Genomic DNA, 8,564 nt, shown 5'->3' on the forward strand with positions numbered 1-8,564 from the left:
ATTGCACCTTCTTCTCTTTGACATAAAAAACATTTTTCCATTCATGGAAACAATGAGTTAGTAAGTCTCTGAGGGTGGCTAATTTGCATAAGCTGCCTTAATTTAGCACTGCCACTCCTTAAAATGTATATTCAAGAAGTCATAGGCACTAAAGCCTGCTGCCTAGTGGCAACTTCGTCTCCTGGTGTAAAAAGGTTTCTTTGCACCTGTGATTGATTTTGTGCATGTAAAATGCATTATCCCAGCAAAATGATCACTAATTCTGACCGTTAGTTAGCAAATAGGAGACTGAGAAAAAGCACCATCAAGTTTGGTCTTTCAGATGAATGAGCTGGAATCGATTACTGGATGGATGAGAATTTTGTGAGCGGGAGGTCACATACCAGGAACTTGTATGAATGAACTGATGGGACAGTTTAGTTGGAACAAACTGGTCATGCCTAGTTGGTCTATCTTGCCACATTTGACATTGAATATCAGTGTATCATTAGGATATACTGTGATGTCTGAGGCAAGGATAATGGCAGGGTCAAAGGTGTCTGAGGACAGAGTCTATTCTCAGCATCACTTCAAACAGGAAGATAGATTAAGGGATCTTCTAAGTGGGATACATCCTGAGTTGTAGGGAGTCAGTGAGGCAGAAGGCAAGGTTAATTTCTTTCTATTCCTGTAATGAGTAGGGTGACCTGTGGATAATTATTGGACAAGAGACATGACCTGTTGAGTTTAGTGACAAATTTGTTTCAGCCAAGTAAACACTTAAAGTGGAAGAATAATTATAAAATACGGAATTGGTGTGGATTAGAAGTGCAGAGGCTATAATGAGGTTACCTAACCAAAACAGGATGTGGTGAGGTATCTGCCAATGGTGCACAGGACTGGTATGTGGAAGGGTGTTGCACTACCCTTATAGCCACAAGCAGGTTGGGTGGCAACACAAATTCTCTCTTTCAGCTCACACTAAACAAATGCCAGTGAAGTGATCTGGAAGTGATGTAGTAGTGAAGTGACCCTGGTCTTAGGAGGGCTGTGGATCTTAGAATATCTTCTTGGATGAAAAAACATCCTACAGATTTATCTTGCAGAAGGAGGTGAAATAACATGGAACAAAGATAAGTACTCATGGGTAGAAATATGGATATCAATACAATGCATCTCAATGAAGAATGCGTCTACAGAATATTTGGAAAGAGGTGCAAAGCTGTAATTCATTCTGTCTGATTTTCACTCATAGTTGCTTTTTCAACTCTTCAGATTGTTTTAAAGTGGTCTAATTTACACCACTGAACCTGGGAAATTTTGTCTTTAGAAATGTGCAAATTGGGGCTAACTGGGAATAGAAGTGTCATTATATCTTGTTGTTTCATGTCTCTAGGACTTTTATTATGCTAGGCTGATTCCAATATTTATGGGGATTTCTGATTATGAAAACTATAAAAAGTAACCACTGTATACTGTTGTATTTTCACTTAATGGTTTTGTGACTCTGTGCCATCTGATTTGTTCGTGTTAGTGATACTGCGAGACGAACTTGGGCTTTACTGGCTGTTGAGACACACCAGCATACAGGTGTTTGGGTTTTTTAAGAAGGCTTTCCAGTGTAGATAGCTGGAGCCTTTTTCTTTGTCTCTCTTCACCACAGGTTCATTTTTCAGGCCCTGTGGGGGCTTTTTCAAGCACCATGGGGGCTGTGCTGGTGGCTTTTCTGGGGTGCGTTAACCATTAATTGTTGGCTCACATTAGAAGCATTTTTGTGGTTTGTAAATTGTGTTTAAATAGCTTGTCGCCTCCCTCAATTGTTTGTTATGAACCAGCTTGAGAGTGGTCCATAAAAGTTTTATTTAAAAATACATTGAGTGGTTGCTTACAATGCTAACAAAATGTTTGTGAAACCATTACAGTTACTTAGATTTTTGGAAATATTCATAAAAATATCTAGTCACAATATGTAAAACACAATCTGCTTCAACTTTGAGTTAACTGAACTTCAAATAATATAGACAGGAACACAAAAAGAATAAGCTATGTAACTTTAGCATAAGAATAATGTGTGATAGCTGTAAGGGTTTTGTTACTTGACTTGCTGCGATCTACAGCTGCAGCATGTCTGAAGCTCTAGGCTACAGACACGTGTGATTGTAAGATAGATATAGTTTTGTCACTTAATGACTTTATCACCCAGAATAATCTAGACATGCTTCCTCTCAAGTACATTTAGGAGATACTTATTGGGTATTTGCGTCTGACCTGCTCGTTTTGAAGCATATCAAACAAAAAAAATATTTTCTGCTCTGAATGACTTAAAGTAAAATGCAAATTAAAATCAAAAGGAATAAATCTGAAGTCTTAAGTAAGAGTTTCACATATTTGACAAAAAAGAGCAATATTTTTAGAATATTTTTAGGCATCACTTCTGTTTTTTTTTGTACACATTGGTGTCTTCCTGTTCAGCTGTTCAAACGATACTGAGTTCCCCCAACAGGGGTAGTATACTGTAATACAAAATAACCTTACCAACCAAAATTAATTTGAATAATAATAACAATTAAAAAACAAACATAAATGTTGAAATAAAATACAAATTCAGTAAGGGCAGATTTTAAAATCACCATTTAAAAAATGGTGAAATGAAAATAAAATTGGTGAAATAAAAACTAAATCTAATATACAAATCAATACAATCAAAACAAACAAATCAACAACTGAATGAGGAACTAATCGGTAAGTTAAATAAAAAGACTAGTGAAAGTAATATAAAACAGCTATATAGAGAGATATTTACTTCTCAATCTTGCTGTGTGTGCAAAGGGAATTAGTGAAAACTGAATGAATAGGTCATATTTCTTTGGCTGTTGAATTAAAACAATCAAAGTCACTGATTTCACCTTTAAATGAAAATCCAGAACTACCTCATCCTTTAAAGAAAGACCCCTGGACTACGATCCCTGTCCTCTAGCTCTACCCATATCTGGCTCTCTAGCCCACCGTCCAGAAGGGAGGCTACACCGCTACACCGAGGTCCACTCCGCTCTGCAAGCCTTCGTCCTCCTCGCCTTCTCCCTGTCTCTTCAGCTGTATCTCTGCGTATTCTGTCTCTTCACTCTGTGTCTTCTGGGCCTCTCCACCACTGTTCTGTATAAGTGAATAGTTGATACAGGCATAATCCACTTCTTTGTCTCCTACCTCTTCTGCCATCTTGGCCCCTTCTGAAGTTGTGTTTGTGTCCTCTTCAGCAGTCTGTCCTCGAAGATGGGCTTGTTCATCTACTCCTGTGACATCTTTCTGCATTAATTTAGGACAAAGATGTTAAATAAACCTTTTAGACTTCTCAGGATGTCACAAAGATTCATTCCTTTTAAAGCAATCGCAGCGTTACTATAGGACACATCATGGAATGCAACCATTTAATTTATGCATCACAAGTATTTGGAAGGTGATTTTGAAACTCAGGTTATTTTATATGTTGCCTTAATATACTGTATATTAGGTATATGATAGAGGAATGAAGTTAAGAATTGAAGGACTCATTTTCAGGGTCCTTCTTGCAGTTATAGAAGTAATGTTAAAGGGGTCCATGAAACTGAATAATAAATGATAAGAACTTACTTGACTATATTGACTTTTTATGGACTCTGGGTGAAGGTCTTCAAAAATTTCTTCTCTAAAAACATTATGACATAGGAACAAAGCCACACCTGCTCGTTGGATTTCTTTACCATTTTCTACATTTTACACAAACTGTGAAAATATCAAACATTGAAATAACAAGTGACCATGCTGCATTAAACAAATATTTTTTGCCCCCCTTCTCTTTGGAAATCAATTCGTATATACACTGACAACTTTCACTATTTATATTTGTCTTAAAAACAAAATCAAGAATGAACCTTTAGATTGAAATGCCTGTAGGCTATGAAAAATATACATTCAGTCAGGTGTGTCCAAAGGTTTGTTATTGTATAAACTGACTAGTCACTGACTAGTTACTATGTGTATAACATAAAACCTTGAAAAGCTATATGATTCATCATAAAATCACACTTTTTTATAGCTCAGCTATCAGAGAAAGTCAGTTATACTGTACCTGATCCACAGGGCCACAACACAGAGTAGAACACAAATGAGGCATAAGCTAGTCACAACCATTAAACATATGATGACTGTCCTTCTGTTGTTATTGTTTGGACCTTTAAAAGAAAAAGAAGCATTTATATTCTAAGAGGCATTTTAAACATTTACTAGTGTCAAAGATTCTTTGTGAACAAATGAAACTTTTGTGAACAGTGAAAACCGAGTATGACTACACAAACAGTATAAGCTTAGGTTTATTTAGTCATCTGTTAACCATTAGTCAGTGGTTCTACAACGTACAATGGTTGTACACTCCTGTACAGTGTTTTGCCAGGTCACAGTCTTTTTCTATTAGATTCCTGGAATTGGTTGAACTTGGTAGCTTCTTCATTTCTCTTTTTAAGGAATATTATAAAGTGGAGGCATCTTGTTTCTCTTCCACTGAAGTATCTCATATTTTCTTTTTTTTTGCTTTGATGGTTTTGCTTTGTCTGCTTTTTTGAGTCAAGCATCATGGTGTATCTGAACAGATATTACTGGTACCAAGGTTACAGCATGCAAATAAATCACTCATTCACTTTTAGTTTGATTAAAGTGTGTTGCAGTCAGTTCAAAATCACTTGTTCATAAAAGATTTATATTTAAAAAATTCAGTGTTTACTTATTTTCATTCTAGGATAAAATCTGTTTATTTAAATCAATGGTAAAGTGCTAGAAGATCTGTACTTTGAAGCATTTATTTGAGTTTGCAAATCTTTGAGATGTTTGTTGTTTCTAACGAATCTATATTTCTGAGTGGCTCTTCTTTAATTCCATGTAGTAAATTTGACTACGCATAAACAGACTCAAACACTAACATGTCTGTAAGATTGATATGGTCTAAATCAAGGATTATTTTTAACTACGAGGCCGGCAACCCAAATTAACACACGATGGGAACTTCTTTACTGAAGTTCTTCTTTGTTGAAGTCATTGCCTTTAGTATGGAGAAGCAGACCAAGGATCTGATCATGAACAACCAAAAAAACAAGACTAAAATGAAACTAAGGAAACAACCAAGGTGCAGAGCATAAGGAATGACCGAAACAAACAAAACCTGAACAGAAAGGACACACAAGAAAACTAACATGCAGAGGGAAACTTTGAACAAGAGTACCTGCAAGGGAATACGCAACAGAGTTAAGGCTGGCCAAAGACCATAAGAAAAGGTCTGGTTTTTAGGCTTGTGAGGTGTGTTATTGAGGTGTCAACAGTGTCAAGAACATACTCACAGTTCACGGTGCTGTTCACAGAGGTTGATTGAGTCATATTACAGTGATCTTTCCCTACATGTTCACTGTTAACACTGGTTATGTTGTTAGAATACTGGCTAGTGTACTTCCCATGAAAAGCAGGTCCCCCTGAAGACATAAAGTACATGTCCAACACATGTTTGTGCATGCTTTGAAGCACTTTGCTTGCACACCTGATGAAGGATCTCTGTCTGAAAAACTTTCATTTGTACTGCCTCTATAGCAGTGAGAGTCTAACTAGGAGCTAGAAAATAAGGATGTGTTAACAAATTATAGAGTATTGTTTAGGAATTGAATAGGAAAGTAATATACTAAACTGTAACTGCAGTTCTCTTTTGATGGGTCAGGCACCAGTCATCTAATCTGCTTTTTAAAATCTAAATCTATCAAGTTACCCTTGGAGTCACAAAACATCCTTTCATAAAGGTGTTGACATTTCAGCCCTTTCAATGAAAAACCAAACATCTGCCATTTCACCCATTTCACCTTTATGTGTAATCAGTTGTTTTTGATTTTATATAACCTTTACATTAAAATTACATTAAAATACTAAATATGCTTTAGGTAGACTTAATTCATTCATGTGGGCATTTAAAAATAAAACTTTCAATAACAACTGTAGACTTTTTGTGGGCAGTGGTTAAGGTACTTGCCCTGTAATCAGAAGGTTGCTGGTTCAACCCCACCACTGCCAAGATGCCACTATTGGGCCCCTGAGCAAGGCCCTTAACCCTCAATTGCTCAAGTTGTACTCAGTCATAACTGCAAGTTGCTTTGGATAAAAGTGTCAGCTAAATGTAAATGTTTTTCATCACAAGGGCTCATTTATCAGCGATCTTATATCACAGTGCTCAAGTGACACATTGGCAGCCAGTGTGATTAAAAGCATGTGAAATGAAAGCGCACATACCAGTTGTTAGCCCTTCTGTAACATGGGTGTTGGTTGTTTGTTGTTCTCCTTAAATGAACAAAATGAGCATGTAGGTATACAGTAGACTATGTTACTAATATGTCCATAAGTATAAGCAAAGTTTAGAACACCTACCGAAGCATGTTTTCTTTAGAGTGAGGAGCATCAAACAGACTGTGACATGCAAATTCATTTTCTACTTGGACTTAATGCAAGATGTGCACATAATCCATAAATAAGCATATGCAGATTCTGAGACTCTCCGCTCTCCTGACTCATCCAACCTTTTAAACATATTATAAAATATTTTTTTAAATGATTCCATAATCAATTCAATCAGTTATTAGTGGACCTAAAACTTCATTTGGACTAATTACTTTTGTTAAGCCCACATGATGTTTTCTAACAGGGAAACATTAACATGGGTATGAACATACCTCTGCCCTTTCTCTCTCCTCTTTCTTCACCAAAGATTTTTAGTGCCTTGTTATTCTGTTTCACAACCTTCCTCTTCTTATGCAGCGCTACTTCCAGTTTTCTTATGCTTTGACACTTCTCTGCACAACATGCTTCACAGTGCGACTGCCTGGGTGTGACCAACTGCCTGTAAACTGCAGGGGTGATCTGTTTCCTGCAGCAATTGTTTCAGCCTGGTTATTTTACAGTGTATCTGATGCTCCTTATCTTTCGGAAGGACTATTTTAGCAAGAATTTGCTTAAACACAAATACACTGATGTATTTGAATTGTACATAAGCATTCATTGAGCGTTAACTGAGAGTAATAAAAGTGCTTTTGTAATTATATTCTTTTGAAAAAATATATATTTCTATCTGCAGAGAGGTCCATACAGTAGTGTACATTAACCTATATTGCTCAAGTTCCTTAAAGAATGTTGGCTGGAGTCTGAAGATTTTTAGCCAGATTGGTAGACACAAAAGGAAGCAGAGGAGACATATCTGCAGAAATAAGACATGTATCCAGCTTCAATATCATTGATTTCATACACATTTATATAATACTGACATATTAACTGATTTTAGTGATGAAAGATTCCTGCATAGTGTTTGCAGTACTAAAATGATACATGTTTCTCAGAAGATTTTAAGTATATACCTACATTTTTTCCTATTTTTGTCAGAAATTCCTAAGCATGAGGAAGTACTCTCATGTTTTTAAACTAGATTTCTGAGAATTTGAGGTATGATGTTTTATATATATATATATATATATATATATATATATATATATATATATATATATATACATACATATATTTATATATATTTATATATATATATATATATATATATATATACATACATATATATATATATATATACATACATATATATATATATATATATATATATTTATATATATACATACATACATACATATATATATATATATATATATATATATATATATATATATATATATATATATATATATATATATATATATATATATAAACCTTATGGGTTTTTCATGAACATGCAAGCTTCCTTATGTACCCATTCACTTATGAGCCACTTTATTAGAAACATCTACCTTGCACTGACTGGTCAGAGACAGGCACAGCCACCTTACAGGTGTGTAAGAGAGATGTACCCACACAGACTAGCCCATCTGTTGCCATGCAAAATGTTTTCGCAGCTCTCTACCCAATTCCCAGTGGTAAGTTTCTCTTACTCCTGATTGCATATAATTTGGGTGAAGGTACCATTCTCATGCTAGTTGTATTTTAGTGGGTGTTGTGCTGCTATGATTGTATCTGGCACAGCAGTGTTGCTGGAGTTTTTCACATCAGTGCCACTGCTGGCTTGAGTTTTGCCCGCCACCCAAGCTCACAATTAAGATAGTTCCTACTATTTCGTGTGGACAGAGATGGCTGGTTAAAGTCTCCTTAGGACATGTTGAGCTGTGGCGGTGGGCTTTGTGTGTTTCAGAAGTACAGAAATTACTGGAGAAAGTGGAGGAACAACAAATTGGTGTTTATGTTTTACTATCATTTTGAAATGTTATTTTGTACTATGTTGGTTCATTTAAAATATACATCCTGCTGCATGATGTGGATGAGGCAACGCAATATTGTGTTATGCCTTATGAGTACTTATTTCAAAGTGGAAGTTCCCAAGTTGTGAGTTGGAGAGAAGTCTATTCCCACGTGTAAGGCCCCTGGAGACTGTATGCAGCCTGTGCCATCTTGTTTGTAGAGAGGAATAGACAATAATCTTCTAAATGTTTCGTTCCATGGGATTGGTGAAGCAGTTCCCAGCCATGCGTACA

The sequence above is a fragment of the Electrophorus electricus genome, chromosome 15 (genome assembly GCF_013358815.1).
Source record: "Electrophorus electricus isolate fEleEle1 chromosome 15, fEleEle1.pri, whole genome shotgun sequence".
Classification (NCBI taxonomy): Eukaryota; Metazoa; Chordata; class Actinopteri; order Gymnotiformes; family Gymnotidae; genus Electrophorus; species Electrophorus electricus.